This window comes from Rhinopithecus bieti, unplaced genomic scaffold (genome assembly GCF_001698545.2).
Source record: "Rhinopithecus bieti isolate Rb0 unplaced genomic scaffold, ASM169854v2 scaffold_9899, whole genome shotgun sequence".
Taxonomy (NCBI): Eukaryota; Metazoa; Chordata; class Mammalia; order Primates; family Cercopithecidae; genus Rhinopithecus; species Rhinopithecus bieti.
The window spans coordinates 438,991-457,441 of NW_016806979.1; the positions used below are offsets into that span (position 1 = coordinate 438,991).

The 18,451-nt window shown below is 48.3% G+C and overlaps 1 protein-coding gene across 2 annotated transcripts in view; it reads right to left on the reverse strand.

Annotated features, from left to right (window-relative positions):
• Window positions 1-18,445, reverse strand: part of FOXK2 (forkhead box K2) — an 87,576-nt gene extending 69,131 nt beyond the window's left edge. Inside the window, exon 1 of one of the 2 annotated variants that reach the window (XM_017879164.1) lies at window positions 18,280-18,445. The gene's annotated coding sequence lies outside the window, so the exon portion shown is untranslated. Of the gene's footprint in view, window positions 1-3,770; window positions 4,029-18,279 lie in introns of those variants that run through there. The other variant, XM_017879163.1, reaches the window with a different exon arrangement.
• Between the last annotated feature and the right edge of the window lie 6 nt (window positions 18,446-18,451).

An 18,451-nucleotide genomic window follows, 5' to 3' on the forward strand; every position in this document is an offset into this window, starting at 1 on the left:
GCCGGGCGAGGTGGCGGGTGCCTGTAGTCCCAGCTACTTGGGAGGCGGAGGCGGAGCTTGCAGTGAGCTGAGATCCGGCCACTGCACTCCAGCCTGGACGACAGAGCAAGACTCCGTCTCAAAAAAAAAAAAATACCAGCAGCTCCGACCCAGCATCCCACTCACTGGGCAGCAGGAGGCTGGCCCCCACCAAGTGCCCAGTAGCTGAGTGGCTCCAGCAGCAAGAATCTTCTACAACCAGCTGCTAAGCTTTATATTCTATTCTTTTCCTAAACAATGTTTTCTAGCCTTAGGTGCCTACCAGAAGCTGCTGGAGACCTCATTCAGAATTTACTGTGTGTGTCTGTTCTAACCTGTCTGAGATTTGACTGACACAAGGCACTCCTCTTCTGTTTTGCCTAAGTCAGATCCAAGGCCAAAAAAGCTGAAAAACATTTCAAACCCATTTAACAACTCTCAGATGCCTGGGGCAAAAGATTACAGTCCCAACATACAACAGACTGCCTAAGGCAAAAACCTGGGTATGTTTCTGGGAAATCAGGACCTTCAGAGGCCTCAGCGTGTGCCGGGAAAATTCAGAAAGCTACGCACATGCCCAGGGCAAAATGCGCACTCCGCAAAGACCTCAGGCCTCCACCTTGCTTTCACTCTGAGCTGATCCTCAAGCCAAGCGCAAGCCCGACCGAGAGTTCAAGGAGGGCCCAGGCACAAAGTCATTTTGCAAAGACTGGAAGAGTTCCTGGCATTCAAGGAAATCTTTGTCAAAACACCAGCTAAACACAAGCTAAGAACAAGGACTTCAGCGACTACATAACGAAGGACGATAGTCTGCCATAATAACAGCTTGGGAAAAAAACCCACCAAACCCAAGCAAAGGAAAAGAGTCTAATTTCCAGAGCTACTGCGCTGTAGTAATCACAGGTCCAGTTTGCAGCAATAACAACAACCACAAGGCACACAAAGAAACAGGAAAGTATGACTCAGTCAAAGAAATAAAAACTGACAAACTATTCTGGGGAAGGCCGGACACTGGATTTACTAGACAAAGACTTTGAAACAACTGCCTTAAACATGCTCAAAACTTAAATAAAACACAGGCCGGGCACCGTGGCTCACACCTGTAATTCCAGCACTTGGGCAGGCCAAGATGGGCAGATCACCTGAGGTCAGGAGTTTGAGACCAGCCTGGCCAACACAGTGAAACCCCAATCTCTACTAAAAATACAAAAAAATGCCAGGCGCAGTGGCTCACGCCTATAATCCCAGCACTTTGGGAGACTGAGACAGGCGGATCACCTGAAGTCAGGAGTTCAAGACCAGCCTGACCAACATGGAAAAACCCCGTCTCTACTAAAAATACAAAATTACCCGGGCGTGGTGGCGCATGCCTGTAATCCCAGCTACTCGGGAGGCTGAGGCAGGAGAATCGCTTGAACCCGCAGAGGTTTCAGTGAGCCGAGATCACACCACTGCACTCCTGCCTGGGCAACAAGAATGAAACTCCGTCTCAAAAAAAAAAAACACACACACAACTAGAAGAAAAAAGGAAAACAACGCGTGTGTGAACCCAACAGGACTATCGATAGAGACAGAAAGTATAAAAAGGAACAAAACAGAAATCCTGGAGCTTTTAAAAGGTACAATAACAAACGTGAAAAATTCATGCTAGCAGTTCAGTAGCACATCTGAGCAGGCACAAGAAAGAATCAGGAAACTCGAAGACAGGAAGATTGAAATTCTGCTCCAGTAGGTCTCCTCAGAAAGGAGAAAAAACAAAGGCGACGAGCAGAGCCTAAAGGACCTGAGATGTCAGCTTCTACCAACCAACATACACAGTATGGGGGTCTGAAATGCGCAGAAAGAATGTTCGAAAAAATAAAGGAAAAAAACCTTTTCGAGTTTAATGAAAGACAAGAATTTTACAAATCCAAGAAGCTCAACGAACTCCAAGTAGGATAAACTCACAGGACCCAAAATGAAACACATTTTAATAAAAGTGTTGAAAGCCAAAAGACAAGAGAGAATCTTGACAGCAGCAAGAGAGAAGTGACTGGATAACTGTCAACAGCTGACTTCTCATCAGAAATCATGAAGGCTGGCCGGGCGCGGTGGCTCAAGCCTGTAATCCCAGCACTTTGGGAGGCCGAGATGGGTGGATCACGAGGTCAGGAGATAGAGACCATCCTGGCTAACATGGTGAAACCCTGTCTCTACTTAAAAAATACAAAAAACTAGCCAGACGAGGTGGCGGGCGCCTGTAGTCCCAGCTACTCGGGAGGCTGAGGCAGGAGAATGGCGTAAACCCGGGAAGTGGAGCTTGCAGTGAGCTGAGATCCGGCCACTGCACTCCGGCCTGGGTGACAGAGCCAGACTCCATCTCAAAGAAAAAAAAGAAAAAGAAATCATGAAGGCCAAGGCCGGGCGTGGTGGCTCACACCTGTAATCCCAGCACTTTAGGAGGTTGAGGTGGGTGGATAAACTGAGGTCAGGAGTTCAAGACTAGCCTAACCAACATGTGGAAACCCCATCTGTACAAAAAATACAAAAATTAGCCAGGCGTGGTGGCAAGCACCTGTAATACCAGCTACTCAGAGGGCTGAGGCAGGAGAATCGCTTGAACCTGGGAGGTGGAGGTTGCAGTGAGCCGAGATGGTGCCACTGCACTCCAGCCTGGGAAACAGAGCAAGAACCTGACTCAAAAGAAATGTGTGTTTTTCAGCACTCAATAATTAACAGGTAGATTTGTGTCAACAAGAAAATGCAAAGCCTGAAAAACAACTTTTAAGAGAGAACAAAATAAAAGATCCATGGAAAATCAACTACTACTTTTGGGGACAGGTTTCAACAAGTTCATTACCATCTGTAAGAGGAGACAGGAACAAGAGTGAACGCTGAGCCACCTAGTCACTAAAGTCAAAATCTGGAGGGGCTGAGGCACGTGGTGGGAAGGGTCAGAGCTACAAACCATCTCATCTGGGACAAGCATGTGCACCAGTAGCACAATCCCAGGAGGGTCTCCTCCAGAGCTCTGCAAAAGTTCTCAGCAAGAAGGAGCCTGGCCCCTCCTCTAGCCCAAGGCATGAAGACCCAAGAGCCAGGTCTGTGCACAGGCTCTGCAGAAGCAGAGGAGCAGCACCAGGTTGGTGTAAAGACTCAGGAACAATGAGCCACCCACTTCATGGTCTGTCTGACTTGTTCTGATATTAGAGTCCTAACAACGATCAAGCAGTACCACAAGTCACATTCCCTGTCACACATTAGAACATTTTTATTCAACCACAAGAAATTCTGTCCACGTGCAGCCAGGCTTCCACAGGTTACCCCTCCACATATCAGCCATCTTTTCTTTTTTTTTCGAGACAAGGTTTTGCTCTGTTGCCCAGACTCGAGTGCAATAGTGCAATCACAGTTCACAGCAGCCTCAACCTCCTAAGGTCAAATGATCCTCCCACCTTGGCCTCCCAAGTAGCTAGGACTAGAGGCCCTCACTACAACATCTGGCTACTTTTTTTTGAGACAGGGTCTTACTCAGTTGGGACTACAAGTGTGCGCCGCCATGCACGGCAATCTTACCTACCTATCTACCTGAGACACGGTCTCCCCTTCTGTTGCCTGGGCTGGAGGGCACTGGTGTGATCTCAGGTCCCTGTAGTCTCCACCTCTTGGGTGCAAGTGATCCTCCAACCTCAGTCTCCCGAGCAGCTGGGACTACAGCTGCGCACCACCAGGCCCGGCTAACCTCCCGCTGCGCGCCACCAGGCCCGGCTAACCTCCCGCTGCGCGCCACCAGGCCCGGCTAACCTCCTGCTGCGTGCCACCAGGCCCAGCTAACACAATTCATGTCGTTTCAAGTCAATGATGGGCCACATATGTGAGGGTTCCGTTAAGATTATGATGCAGCTGAAGAATTCCTATTCCTAGCCATCGTGATGTCATAGTGCAATGAATTACTCACGAGTTTAGGGATGCTGGTGTCAAGGAACCCACTACGCAAACAGCTGTATGAAAGTACAACACATGGCCCGGCACGGTGGCTCACAGCTGTAATCCCAGCACTTTGGGAGGCCGAGACGGGCGGATCACGAGATCAGGAGATTGAGACCATCCCAGCTAACACAGCAAAACCCCATCTCTACTAAAAATACAAAAACAATCAGCCCAGGCCTGGTGGTGGGAGCCTGCAGTCCCAGTTACTCAGGAGGCTGAGGCAGGAGAAGGGTGTGAACCCGGGAGACGGAGCTTGCAGTGAGCTGAGATCATGCCACTGCACTCCAGCCTGGGCGACAGAGCGGGACTCCATCTCAAAAAAAAAGAAAGAAAGAAAGAAAGTACAGCACATATGATCACGTACAATATGTAATACTTGATAATAATAAATGACTGTTACTGGTTATGTATTTACTGCACTATACTTTTTTTTTTTTTTGAGACAGAGTCTCACTCCATTGCCCAGGTTGGAGTGCAGTGGCTTGGTCTGGGCTCACTGCAACCTCCGCCTCCCGGGTTCAAGCAATTCTCCTGCCTCAGCCTCCCGAGTAGCTGGGACTACAGGCGTGTGCCACCAAGCCTGGCTAACGTTTTTTTAGTACAGACGGGCTTTCACCATGTTGGCCAGGCTGGTCTCAAACTCATGACCTCAGGTGATCCACCCGCGACAGCCTCCCAAAGTGCTGGGATTACAGGTGAGAGTCACTGTGCCCGGCAGCACTATACTTTTTATTGTTAATTTAGAGTATACTGCTTCTACTTATTTTTAAAAAGTTAACTATACAGTAGCCCCAGGCAGGTCCTTCAGGCAGCATCCAGAAGGCAGTGTGATTATCACCAGAGGTGACCGCTCCCTGCACGTTACTGCCCCTGAGAACTGTGGAGTGGGACAAGAGGTGGAGGCGGAAGACAGTGATACTGCTGGTACTGACCCTGTATAGGGCTAGGCTAGTGTTGTGTTTCAGTCTTAGTTTTTAAAAAGAAAGTTTAAAAAGAAAAAAAATTAATTTTACAAACAGAAAAAAGTTTATCAAATAAGAATATAAAAATATTTCTGTGGTCAGGCGCATGGCTCACACCCGTAATCCCAGCGCTTTGCGAGGCCGAAGCAGGAAGATCATCTGAGGTCAGGAGTTCGAGACCAGCCTGGCCAACATGGCAAAACTCCATCTCTACTAAAAATACAAAAATTAGCCAGGCAAGGTGGCTACTCGGGAGGCCGAGGCAGGAGAATCTCTTGAACCCAGGTGGCGGAGGTTGCAGTGAGCCAAGATCACACCATTGCACTCCAGCCTGGGCCACACAGTGAGATGCGGTCTCAGAAAAAAACAACAAAAAATATTTTTTATGTCTGTATAATGTGTGTTTTAAACTAAATATTACTTTATAAAGTAAAAAAAGTTACAGTATGTTAAGGCTAATTTATTCTTATTTTTATTTTTTTTTGAGATGGAGTCTCGCTCTGCCGCCTGGGCTGGAGTGCAGTGGCCGGATCTCAGCTCACTTCAGCTCACTGCAAGCTCCGCCTCCCAGGTTCACGCCATTCTCCTGCCTCAGCCTCCTGAGTAGCTGGGACTACAGGCGCCCGCCACCACGCCCGGCTAGTTTTTTGTATTTTTTAGTAGAGACGGGGTTTCACCGTGTTAGCCAGGATAGTCTCAATCTCCTGACCTCGTGATCCACCCGTCTCGGCCTCCCAAAGTGCTGGGATGACAGGCTTGAGCCACCGCGCCCGGCCAAGGCTAATTTATTATTGAAAATTTTTTTCTTCTACCTGACAAGAAAACTCTTTTTAAATAAATTTAGGCCAGGCACAGTGGTTCACACCTGTAATTCAAGCACTTTGGGAGGCCAAGGCGGACGGACCACCTGAGGTCAGGAGTTCAAGACCAACCTGGCCAACATAGTGAAACCCCGTCTCTGCTAAAAATGAAAAAATTAGTTGGGCATGGTCTCAAGCGCTGGCAATCCCAGCTACTCAGGAAGCTGAGGCAGGAGAATCGCTTGAACCCAGGAGGCGGAGGTTGCAGTGAGCCAAGATCACGCCATTGCACTGCAGCCTGGGTGACAAGAACAAAACTCCTTCTCAAATAAGTAAATAAAGTGTAGCCTAAATATCCAGTGTTTCTAAAGTTGACAGTGGTGTATAGTCATGTCCTAGGCCTTCACATTCACTCACTGACTCACCCAGTTCTACAAGCTCTGTTGACACCAAGTGCCCTAGAGAGCTGTACCATCTTTTATCTTTTGTACCTTATTTTTACTGTGTCTTTTCTATGTCTTAGTATGTTTAGATACACAAACACCTACCATGTTACAGCATTCAGTACAGTCACATATTGCTTAACTTTGTGCAGCCTGTGGCTGTAGGAGCAAAAGGATGTACACACAGCCTGGATATGTAGTCGGCTGTGTCATCTAGGTTTGTACAAGTACGCTCTATGATGTTGGCACAACAATGAAATCACCTAACAATGCGTTTCTCAGAATGATTTCCACCATTAAGTGATGCACGACTGTACAAGGCCAAAAAGGCCACGCTGGGGAGTCTACCATCAACGAAAACAAAAAAAAAGTGGGAGCAACTGCAGAATCAGAAGTGAATTTTACCTGACTTACATCTATAACTGTTTTACATGGTTTTCTACAGTACAGTATTCACCCAATCCAACTCAGAAGCCTACATCCAACCAATTCAGCAATAAACATTTGAGTCCTATCGAGTACCCAGAATTCCTGGAGGTCATCCAGGGGTCAAAGGCCACAACCCCAGGAAGTATACAACGTAAAGACGAATCAGCCCAGCCAGCCCACAGAACACTTACAGGCAGTTCACTCAAGTGTTCGGGATTTGAGTTGTGTTTAACTACGTGTGGGCAAGTCCAGGGGGAAGCTGGGCAAAGTGGGAACAGGTCCTCAAGGAGGACCCAGAACAGTTAGTTTATATTTCAACCACATCTTCTTCTACCCAGCTCAAACGGCTATAAAAATGATGTTCATTACCCTAACATCCTCCAACAGTTCAGAAATGGCAAAACACAGAATTTTAAAACATTCTCTATACACTCAAAATGCTATTGTATTCTGAAAAATACAAGACCAAAAAAGCCACTTTGAAAACACAACAGCAGACCAGGCGCAGTGGCTCACGCCTGTAATTCCAACGTTTTGGGAGGCCAAGGCAGGAGAATCACTTGTGGTCAGGAGTTTGAGACCAGCCTGGCCCACATGATGAAACCCCATCTCTACTAAAAATATAAAAATTAGCCGGGCATGGTGGTGGGCACCTGTAATCCCAGCTACTTGGGAGACTGAGGCAGGAGAATCACTTGAACCCGGCAGGAGGAAGTTGCGGTGAGCCGAGATGGTGCCAGTGCACTCCAGCGTGGGCGACAGAGCAAGACTCCGTCTCAAAAAAACAAAACAAAACAAAAAAACACAATAATAGTTTTAAATTTACTTATTTCAGGTTTTCTTTTTCTTTCTTTCTTTTTTTTTTTGAGATGGAGTTTCGCTCTTGTTGCCCAGGCGCCATCTCAGCTCACCACAACCTCCGCCTCCCGGGTTCAAGTGATTCTCCGCCTTAGCCTCCCGAGTAGCTGGGATTACAGGCGTGCGCCACCACACCAGGCTAATTTTGTATTGTTAGTAGAGACAGGGTTTCTCCATGTTGGTCAGGCTGGTCTCGAACCCCCGACCTCAGGAGATCTGCCCGCCTTGACCACACAAAGCGCTGGGATGACAGGCGTGAGCCAACGTGCCTGGCCTATTTCAAATTTTCTATATTCCATCCGTTCAAATAAAAGTCAAAAGATGAGTTTTCTTACTGCTGATTATTAATGACTAAACACCATTAAAAACAGCACCTTGAGAGCCGTCTTTCCCAGCATGGCTGTGCTAACACTGACGTCACATCGTGAGTTCATTCTCCAGTGGAACCAGGAACACAAAAAACTGGAACAATTCAGCTACAGCTCAGTGTTTTTTTTCTCACTAAACGTTCTCAGAATGTCTGTATTAATGTAACTAAGGTATTCCTAGTTCTCAGACTATCTGTATCAGCCTGATTAAGTCAATAAATATGACTACGAGTACACAAGTGTAACAGTGCTAGGCTACTACTGCCTTAAGAGACCTAGCTGAACCTTCTCACAACCAGGGATAGCAAGACAGAACTGCATTCCAAGAGTGTCCTTTCAAAGCTGCAAAAGGAGGAGGAGTTATCTAGTGACTCTGCAATGAGTCTCAACCCCCAGGCTCTGTTTTAGAAGAGGCACTTCTGTAATCCCAGCACTTTGGGAGGCCAAGGTGGGCGGATCATGAGGTCAGGAGATGGAGACCATCCTGGCTAACACGGTGCAACCCCACCTCTACTAAAAATACAAAAACTTTGCCGGGCGTGGTGGCAGGCGCCTGTAGTCCCAGCTACTCAGGAGGCTGAGGCAGGAGAATGGCGTGAACCCGGGAGGCAGAGCTTGCAGTGAGCCGAGATCGCGCCACTGCACCCCAGCCTGGGCGACAGAGCGAGACTCCGACTCAAAAAAAAAAAAAAAAAAAGAAAAGCCACTTTCAGGTGAGGCGCCACAGCTCATGCCTGTAATCCCAGCACTTTGGGAGGCTGAGGTGAGCAGATCACCTGAGGTCAGGAGTTCCAGACCAGCCTGGCCAACATGGTGAAACCCTATCTCTACTAAAAATACAAAAATTAGCCACGCGTGGTAGCAGGCACCTGTAATCCCAGGTGCTCAGGGGGCTAAGGCAGGAGAATCACTTGAACCCGCGAGGCAGAGGTTGCAGTGAGCTGAGATTTTGCCACTGCACTCCAGCCTGGAAGACAGAGCAGGACTCCATCTTGAAAAAAAAAGAAAAATTAGCCGGCGTGTTGGCACATGCCTGTAATTCCAGCTCCTCAGGAGACTGAGGCAGTAGAATCACTTGAAACCAGGAGGTGGACACTGCAGTGAGCTGAGATCACACCACTGCACTTCAGCCTGGGCAACAGAGCAAGACCCTGTCTCAAAAAAAAAAAAAGGCGCTTTCAAGTTTACTTTGAACAGCTACTTTGGTAGCATAAAAGTTTTAAGCAGGAATCATCTGTAAAAAAACTATCAAAACTTACCACCAATAGGACCAAGAGTCATACTCAATTCTTGTTATACTATCAACTGCTAGGCTGCTTTGCAACAGGCGGCTCTCCCCTCCCGCGTCCTGTACATAGTAAGGTTTTTTAGCCGCATCCCTGGCCTCTGTCCACTAGATGCCAGTAGCACCAGTCCTCCCAGTCTATGCTAACCAAACATGTCTCCAGACACTGTCAAACGTCCCAGGGAGGGGACGGAGGCAGACTCATCCTGGTGTCATACTCCAACGCCTTTCACAGGACAAAGAACACAAGTATTCCATCTCAAATGACAAACTGCAGCAAAAACCAAATACTGTCTAAAAATCTATGGAATTCTCAGCAGAGCACCTTCTCTGTTCCTAACAAATCAGCAGGGACGTTTGAAGCCCAACATGCACTCTAAGCTGACGTGCACGAGGAAAGCAGGGCCGCTGGGGCTGGGGCTCTTGCATGAGGTACTTCCTGGTCTCCCTGCCACCACTTCCTAGGGTGTAGGTGTAACACCTTGTTCCACGCTCAAAGCCAGCTTCACATCGTAGAGATGGTAACGTGTGCCTTAAACATGCCCTCACGGACTGCATTTTAGCAGCAAATTCAAAATTGCTCATGAAAAGTATGGAGGTTGATTTGCTATGACTGTCATTATTTAAGATATTATAAATTGCTCCAAAAACCAAACATAAAAGAAAACAAGAGCCCCACAAAAATGTTAAACAGATAAGAACACTACCCAAATGCCAACTGCTTTCATGAAAAGCTTCCTTAACTTAGAAACCCTCTTTTCTTCATCTTCCAAAAAAACTTTTCTCCTCAACAAAGCAAGAATAGTTACATTTTCACAATGGAAAAATCTGCTGTTACTATAACAGCCTCATCTCCTGGAATATTTCCACCAAACATGCACTGGGCCGTGCTGCACTTCTGCAACCACAGGTCTAAATGGGACCTGCCAGTAAGTGGGGGAGCCCCGCCTGACTACAATCCCTTCACTATTAATAAATGATCAGCACTTGAAAACATGTACAGACCAGGTGGGATGGCTCACGCCTGTAATCCCAGCACTTTGGGAGACTGAGGTGGGGGGACCGCTTGAGGACAGGAATTTGCGACCAGCCTGGGCAACATAGCGAGACCCCAGGTCCAAAAAAAAAAAAATTAGCCCTGAATGGCCATGCAGGCCTGTACTCTCAGATACATGGGAGACTGAGGTGGGAGGATCGCTTGAGTCCAGGAGTTCAAGGCTGCAGTGAGCTATGATGGCACCACTGTACTCCAGCCTGGGTGACAGAGTAAGACTCTAAATAATAAAATAAAAGGAACACAGAGTTTTACCACTGGATGAAGTACTAAACACTAGGTGAGACAGAAGTAAGTTGGTTACTGGGTTTTTAACTTAAAGTAACAATTATGCTAAAATAGCTGCACTGTGCTTCCTGTCTACAAATCAGTGATAACAATGTATCTCAATGTGCTAAATGAATATTTTGGGTTTTGAGACAGAGTCTTGCTATGTCGCCCAGGCTGGAGTACAGGGGTGCCATCTTGGCTGACGGCAACCTTCACCCCATGGGTTCAAGCAATTCTCCTGCTTCAGCCTCCTGAGTCGCTGGGCTGACAGGCACCCACCAACACGCCCAGCTAATTTTTTTTTTTTTTTTTTTTTTTTTTGAGACGGAGTCTGGCTCTGTCGCCCAGGCTGGAGTGCTGTGGCCGGATCGCAGCTCACTGCAAGCTCCGCCTCCCAGGTTTACACCATTCTCTTGCCTCAGCCTTCCAAGTAGCTGGGACTACAGGCGCCCGCCTCGTCGCCCGGCTAGTTTTTTGTATTCTTTAGTAGAGACGGGGTTTCACCGTATTAGCCAGGATGGTCTCGATCTCCTGACCTTGTGATCCGCCCGTCTCGGCCTCCCATAGTGCTGGGATTACAGGCTTGAGCCACCGCGTCCGGCCGTAGCAGAGACGGAGTTTAGCCATATTGGCCAGACTGATCTCAAACTTCTGACCTCAGGTGATCCGCCTGCCTCGGCTTCCCAAAGTGCTGGGATTACACGCAAAAGCCAACAGGCCCAGCCAAAATTTATTTAAAAGCTATCTCGCCGGGCGCGGTGGCTCAAGCCTGTAATCCCAGCACTTTGGGAGGCCGAGACGGGCGGATCACGGGGTCAGGAGATCGAGACCATCCTGGCTAACACGGTGAAACCCTGTCTCTACTAAAAAATACAAAAAACTAGCCGGGCGAGGTGGCGGGCGCCTGTAGTCGCAGCTACTCCGGAGGCTGAGGCAGGAGAATGGCGTAAACCCGGGAGGCGGAGCTTGCAGTGAGCTGAGATCAGGCCACTTGCACTCCAGCCCGGGCGACAGAGCAAGACTCCGCCTCAAAAAAATAAAATAAAATAAAATAAAATAAAAGCTATCTCTACTAAAAATACAAAAATTAGCCGGCATGGTGGTGCATGCCTGTAATCCCAGCTCCTCAGGAGGCTGAGGCAGGAGAATCGCTTGAACCCGGGAGGTGGAGCTTAAATACATAGTAGTTATTAAAGGCAATTGATTTGTACACTGAGCATTTTTCAAAGTGCAAAGCGGCATTTCTCCTCTGCTATGAACTTCCCTTTATTTATGCCAACACATGCCAACTCCTGTGTCCCAGCCTCAGCTCCACTTACAAGCTTGTCAGGAGTTTCAGGTCGCCAAACAAAGGCATTTCAGCCACCCTTGCAGCCCTTCAATATGGAAACACATCAGACTTTCCAAGTAGTTCCATTCTGACCCGCTCTGCTCAGCTCTTCAAACAAGACAATCTCATTTTCTTTTCCACTGGGAGCTGTCCTCCTTCACACGTCATCTGCTGTCTACTCGGCCAAAGAGCTGACCAGGTCTCAACTCCATCTTTTTTTTTTTTTTCTGAGACAGAGTCTCGCTCTGTCCCCCAGGCTGGAGTGCAGTGGCACGATCTTGGCTCACTACAAGCACCATCTCCCGGGTTCACGTCATTCTCCTGCCTCAGCCTCCCGAGTAGCTGGGACTACAAGTGTCCGCCACCATGCCTGGCTAATTTTTTGTATTTTTAGTAGAGACGGGGTTTCACCGTGTTAGCCACGATGGTCTCGATCTCCTGACCTTGTGATCCGCCTGCCTCGGCCTCCCAAAGTGCTGGGATCACAGGCGTGAGCCACCGCGCCCGGCCTCAGCTCCCATTTCTTGGTGGTTTCTTGAGCCACTTCACCTTAGTTTAGTGATGAGGTTTCCGCTCTTCCTAACCCTAATCTCAACTCTGCTCTCCTTACAAGGCCCCTCACTTTACATGCACTCCTTCCACCTCCACTCCCTCCTTCCTCCCCAGCCCTATGTCCAGCCTCCTTCCTTATCCTGGAGACAACAGCCCTCTCAAAGGCTGCCCAAGACTTCCTGATTGCCAAGCCATGTCCCTTGGCCATCTCCTTCCCAGGACCCCCTCCTTCTTACTTCTTCTTTCTGGTACTGGTATTCTCCAGGAAGCTCAGTTCTGCCCATCCGTATTCTGAGTAGGACAAAATCACTGTGAGTTCCCTCAATTCATTTATTGGAGTCTCCACCTGGAAAGCTCCAGAAGCCACTGACTGTCGGCTCACCTCTCTCCAGTCTTCACCTTGGAAGATACTATCTCTGATTTAATGAGCAAGTCTTCAAATGTGACATTACCAAACACAATCTGCCGCATAAGAAAGCAAGCGTTGAATTACCACTAGGCAGAACCGATAATTCTTTTGGCATAGGACAGGGGTCACTTTTCTAAATAAACAGTTTTAGTTTAGCACGTTAAATAGTCGTAGGCAATAGTAAATTCAACTTGTTCTATTTATATTTGACTATTAGATATTCTGGGATCTTACTGATCAAAATGTGTCAAATTCATTTGACATTTTCAAAGTATAAACAACTGTTACAGTTGCCTATTTCTATTCATAAAGTACACAGTTTGTTACCATGGCAACAAAAATAGCAACAACAAACCCAACCTGTCCTGTCCAATTGATCTTCCTGAAAACACTTCACCAGTCACAGACTCCAAACCAGGCCCTTGGACAAATACGCACCTTGTCCTCGGCTGGGCGCAGTGGCTCACACCTGTCATCCCAGCACTCTGGGCAGATGACCCGAGGTCAGGAAATCGAGACCAGCCTGGCCAACATGGTGAAACCCTGTCTCTACTAAAAAGACAAAAAAATTAGCCGGACGTGGTGGCACGCACCTGTAGTCCCAGCTACTTGGGAGGCTGAGACAGAAGAATTGCTTGAACCCAGGAGGCGGAGGTTGCAGTGAGCCAAGATCGCTCCACTGCACTCCAGCCCGGGCAACAGAGGAGACTCCGGCTCAAAAAATAGATAAATAAATAAATAAAATACAAATATAAAAATGAGCCAGGTGTGGTGGCGGGCATCTGTAAACCCACCTACTCGGGAGGCTGAGCCAGGAGAATCACTTGCATGCGGGAGGTGGAGGTTGCAGTGAGCGGAGATTGTGTCACTGCACCCCAGCCTGGGTGACAGAGCGAGACCGTCTTTAAAAAAAAAAAAGAAAAAACAAACACCTTGTCCTCAAAGAGGGCATTTCAGTCTATCACTGGCAAAGTAAAAACACTCCCCACCAGACATAGGCAGACTTCACGCTCCAGCTGCTCTAAAATCTGCCCCAAAGTCTCTTCCAGCCTGAATTCCAGGTTCCCCAGAGCCAGGCTACAGGGCCAGTCACATGTGGGAGGCAACATCCACCGGCTCACCTCCAAGAGCCCTGCCCAGGTGGCCCAGAACACCCCCATGGAGCCCACCCTCCAGTCTCCCAGGAACACCTGTGCCTCCAGTCAGTCTGAGGTTCTCAGAGAGGAAAACGCTGCCTTCCTTTACACACAGCCCGGCAGCCTGTGTATCCAAAAATCAAGGACTTGAAGAAGCCATTTGTTTTCTGGAAAACCATGCACCCTGACAATCTTGTACACACTGCGCCCCCCACCCATCCACACTGGGCTCGAGGCTCCCCAGCCACTGTGGAAACGGTACTTGGATCCACATCTTAGTCAAATTACTAAAATACAGCAGCCAAGGACAGGATCACAGTCCTCACCTTTCTCTCTTCCCCCACATTAATACATTATTTAGTATTTCAATGAAATGAGCCAAATTTTAAACCTAAACTACTTATGTACTCTTCCAAAATTTCTGATAATTTTTAATATAAATTCAAAACATAAATTCATAAAATCACTGTGGTTCAAATAAGAGACCAACCATGGGTTGCTACATTATTTTCTCACTCTACAGTGATGCTGAATTTAGTAGGCAAATCTGAAATAATCATTAATACTATTTCAGCCTTAGGATGGGCGCAGTGGCTCACGCCTGTAATCCCAGCTACTTAGGAGGCTGAGGCAGGAGAATTGCTTGAATCCAAGAAGCCAAGGTTGCAGTGAGCTGAGATTCAAGCCACTGCACTCCAGCATGGGCGACAGAGTGAGACTCGTAATAATACTTTGGCCTTTACATAATTACTCTAAGTTATGTATGCTTTAAGCTTATATATTTAATTTGATTTTTAAACCTAAAAAGAACTTGTATCATCAACCTGAAATACTGAGCTTAAATTTAGAAAAAAAGATTTTAGGGCCAGGTGTTGTGGCTCACACCTGTAATCCCAGCACTCTGAGAGGCGGAGGCAAGAGGATCACCTGAGGTCAGGAGTTCGAGACCAGCCTGACCAACATGGATCAACCCTGTCTCTACTAAAAATACAAAATTAACTGGGTGGGGTGGGGTGGTGCGCACCTGTAATCCCAAGTACTCGGGAGGCTGAAGCAGGAGAATCACTTGAGCCCAGGAGGCAGAGGCTGCAGTGAGCCGAGATCGCACCATTGCACTCCAGCCTGGGCAACAAGAGGAAAAATTCTGTCAAAAAAAAAAAGATTTTAAACTATTTATCTGCATTTCACTGGTACCAATTCTTTACAATTTATTCCATTAACCTGTGTTACCACCCTACGCCAAAAATTTGGAAATGATGCCCTACAAAAAAGGAGGTGCTGAAATATCCTCTAGGTTAATAATGTAATTCACACTGTACAAATGCTAAGCTCTCTTCTGTGAAAAAAGCCATTCATCCCCTTGTGTACTCAGTACCGGTAGAGGTTCCCAGGCCCATGAGAAGTCCAGAATACATGTTAGCCTCGGTGGCCACAAGACTCTTCCCTGAGCACAAGTGGGAGGCGCAGCTTCCATCTCACCACCCTTCTTACTCGTCTCTACTGCAAGGCTCATTATTACTGTTCAGAAGTTCTGAATTCGGCCAGGCGTGGTGGCTCACAGCTGTAATCCCAGCACTTTGGGAGGCCAAGGTGGGTGAATCACGAGGTCAGGAGATCAAGACCATCCTGGCCAACATGGTAAAACCCTGTCTCTACTAAAAATACAAAAATTAGCTGGGTGTGGTGGCATGTGCCTGTAATCCCATCTACTCAGGAGGCTGAGGCACAAGAACTGCTTGAACCCGGGAGGCGGAGGTTGCAGCAAGTCAAGATTGCACCATTGCACTCCAGCCTGGCGTCAGAGCGAGATTCTGTCTCAAAAAAATAAGTTCTGAATTCTGGCCCTCACTGAAAGGTCGACTTATTTTGATGTTTATCACGTTAGCATGTGTAGAATTCAATTCAATACAAATGGCTCTGGCTGAATGGTAAGAAGAATTTTCTTTAAAAACTCAAAATCGGGCCAGGCGCGGTGGCTAATGCCTGTAATCCCAGCACTTTGGGAGGCCGAGGCAGGCGGATCATGAGGTCAGGAGATCAAGACCATCTAGCACACTAGCACAGTGAAACCCTATCTCTACTAAAAATACAAAAAAATTTAGCCGGGCATAGTGGCGGGCACCTGTAGTCCCAGCTACTCGAGAGGCTAAAGCAGGAGAATGGCATGAACCCAGGAGGCAGAGCTTGCAGTGAGCCGAGATCACGCCACTGTACTCCAACCTCAGGGACAGAGCGAAACTCCATCTCAAAAAAAAAAAAAAAAAAAAAAGAATTCCAAAAATCTCAAAATCTTAGCTCACACCTGTAATCCCAGCACTTTGGGAGGAGTGGTGAGATCCTAGCTCACACCTGTAATCCCAGCCTGGAATGCAGTGGTGAGATCACAGCTCACACTTGTAATCCCGGCCTGGAATGCAGTGGTGAGATCACAGCTCACACCTGTAATCCCGGCCTGGAATGCAGTGGTGAGATCACAGCTCACAGCAACTTCACACTCCTGATCACTGGGGCAGGAGAATCACTTGTGCCCAGGAGTTTGAGGCTGCCGTGAGCTGTCGTTACACCAGTGCACTCCAGGTAACAGAGACTGTGTCTCAAACACAAAAACAAACAAAACAAAAACTCAAGATCCCCACAGTAGACGTGTAACTTCCTTGTGACACAATATTTTAAAAAAAAAAAAAAAAAAAAACAGATTAAACGGTAGCCATTAGGCCCCACCATTGATTTCATACAGTCTATAGTACAAACACACATAAACAGCATTTTCGTTTGAAAATTTCCTTTTTTTTCCTTTTTTCTGAGACGGAGTCTTCCTCTGTCGCCCCGACTGGAGTGCAGTGGTGAGATCTGGGCTCACGGCAAGCTCCACTTCCCAGGTTCACATTCTCCTGGCTCAGTCTCCTGAGTAGCTGGGACTACAGGCGCCAGCCACCACGCCTGGCTAACTTTTTTTTTTTGTATTTTTAGTAGAGACGAGGTTTCACTGTGTTAGCCAGGATGGTCTCGATCTCATGACCTCGTGATCCCCCAGGCTCCGCCTCCCAAAGTGCTAAGATTACAGGCATGAGCCACCAAGCCCGGTCTGAAAATAACATTCTTTAAAATGCTACTACCAAAGTTTAAGGAATATGCTGGTACACCTTTCCATCCTAAGAAACAGAACAGCACATGCAAACACACACCACGCACGCAAGTCAAGAAAAAAAGCAACAGCTCTTACCAGCATCTCCAACAACTGAAAACGGTTAAAAATTCCAGTTTGTAGGCCGAGCGCAGTGGCTCACGCCTGTAATCCCAGCACTCTGGGAGGCCGAGGCAGGAGGATCACCAGGTCAGGAGTTCAAGACCAGCCTGGCCAAGATGGTGAAATTCCGTCTCCACTAAAAATACAATTAGCTGGGCGCGGTGGCAGGCGCCTGTAATCCCAGCTACTCGGGAGGCTGAGGCAGGAGAACCACTTGAACTCCGAGGGCGGAGATTTCAGTGAGCCAAGATCGCGCCACTGCACTCCAGCCTGGGCGACAGAGTGAGACCCCGTCTCAAAAAACAAAAAAATTCCAGTTTGTGTGGACAAAAGGCTGTACTTGCAATGATCTAGAAGCGATCCCCTGAGGAATAATTAGCATTTCCTAGACAGCAAGTTTGTGTTTCAAGCAGAGTAAATAACTTCATAAAACCACAGGATCAAGCTAAATTGTTTTGTAGCAGGATTGACAGTTCCCCACGAGGCTCACTTAACACTCTACATGACCTTATAATAATTCCTCATCAACTGTCTTTTTGTAGAAATTATATGAAAAGTGAAAAGTATCTAGTTTTCCCTAAATTTCAAGGTTCAGAGCACAGATTGAAAACCCATCCTGCTTGAAGAGCTTTCCAATTTGGGCCACTGAAAACACGGCAGGGAAAAAGGAGTCTTTGCTGCTTAAAACACCGCACTCTTGAAATAGCTCACTCCTGAAAACGAGTGAACAACAACAACAACAGACAACCCTCCACCGATTAAGAGGCACAGGTTTTAGTTCGGGGCAGTTCCTCCCACCGCACACCGCACGTTTCAACGCTTCTGTTGAGCGCGACCTCGCTGCAGGTGAGGAACAGCACATGTAAACTCCCCGCACGCACCGAACCTAGAAACCTTGACCCGCGCGCGCAGCCGCCCGCGGCTCCAGCTCCAGGAAGGGGGAAAGACGGGGGGCTGCACCTGCCAGGCGGGGGACCGGGAGGACGGGGGTCGGGGCCAGGGGCTGTCGAGGGTTGGGATCCAGCTGGGGCCTGGGTCCCGCTGGTGGCCCCGGCCGTGGGTGGTCCCGGGCCTGGACTCGGGTCCCGTCCCGTCCCGCCAGGCGCCGCAGGCCGCAGACCCCGCCCGCCCCGCCCCGAGGCCACTCACACGCGCGGCAGCTGCAGCGGCGGCGCCCCGCGCCTCTGGAACACGCCGTCCACGAACACGCCGTTCTTGCCCAGGCAGCGCAGGTAGAAGTCGCCGCCAGCGTCGGGCCTGGGCTGCGCGGGCGGCGGCTCCGGAGCGGCCCCGCCATGGCCGCCGCCGCCGCCCGGGGGCG